This window comes from Otolemur garnettii, unplaced genomic scaffold (assembly GCF_000181295.1).
Source record: "Otolemur garnettii isolate 467f Iridium unplaced genomic scaffold, OtoGar3 scaffold00127, whole genome shotgun sequence".
NCBI lineage: Eukaryota > Metazoa > Chordata > Mammalia > Primates > Galagidae > Otolemur > Otolemur garnettii.
In genome coordinates, this window is record NW_003852522.1 from 130854 (window position 1) to 132010 (window position 1157).

A 1157-nucleotide genomic window follows, 5' to 3' on the forward strand; every position below is an offset into this window, starting at 1 on the left:
ATAGATAGATAGATAGATAGATAGATAGATAGGATAGATAGATAGATATGCTATATATGTCATATATATCACATATATAGAGAGAGAAGGATATGTGTGTATACCCCTTTAGAAAGGTAAAAACCATTTCTAGCTCACTGGCTATAAAAAATATGGGTGTAGACAGAATTTACCCACACACATACACCAAGGCTGTAGTTTGCTGGCCCCTGGGCTAAAGAAAGAGAAATGGGAGATTCTAAGAAGATGGTTGCCTGAATATGTCTTGATCTCCCTCCACTCACTACCCTACTATATATGCCTCTCTGAACGAAAAGTCTGCTGGGACTTACGGCAGCTGAGTGGGAGTAAGTTTGATGGCCGTGTGCCACAAACAGAGTAAACACACAGCCCTCAGAATGGGAGAAGATTTTTGTCTGTTATGAATCTGACAAAGGCCTGATAACTAGAATCTACAGAAAACTCAAATTAAATAATAAGAAAAGTACAAACAATCCTCTCTATAAATGGAAAAGATATTTGAACAGAAATTTCTCCAAGGATGACAGACAAATGGCCAACAAACACATGAAAACATGCTCATCGTTTCTGATTAAAGAATCATCAGAGAAATGCAACTCAAAACCACTCTAAGATATCACCTAACCCCAACAAGACAAGCCTGCATAACAAAGTCCCAAAACACCAGATGCTGGCATGGATGTGGACAGAAGGGAACACTTCTACACTGCTACAAGTGTTGCAAACTAATATAGCCTTTTTGGAGAGAAGTGTGGAGAATCCTCAAAGATCTAAAAGTAGATCTTACACTTGATCCTGCAATCCCATTACTAGGTGTCTACCCAGAAGAAAAATCATTTTACCACAAAGACATTTGCACTAGAATGTTTACTGCAGGTCAGTCCATAATTGCCAAGCCATGGAAGCAACCTAAGTGCCCTTCAACCCATGAATGGATCAACAAACTGTGGTATACTGTGGAATATTATTCAGCCATTAAAAAAGATGGAGACTTTACATCTTTTACATTTACCTGGATAGAATTGAAATACATTCTTCTTAATAAAGTATCACAAGGATGTAAAAATAAATACCCAATATACTTCATACTAATATGAAATCAATATATAAACAATTACATGTTCATAAGAACAATA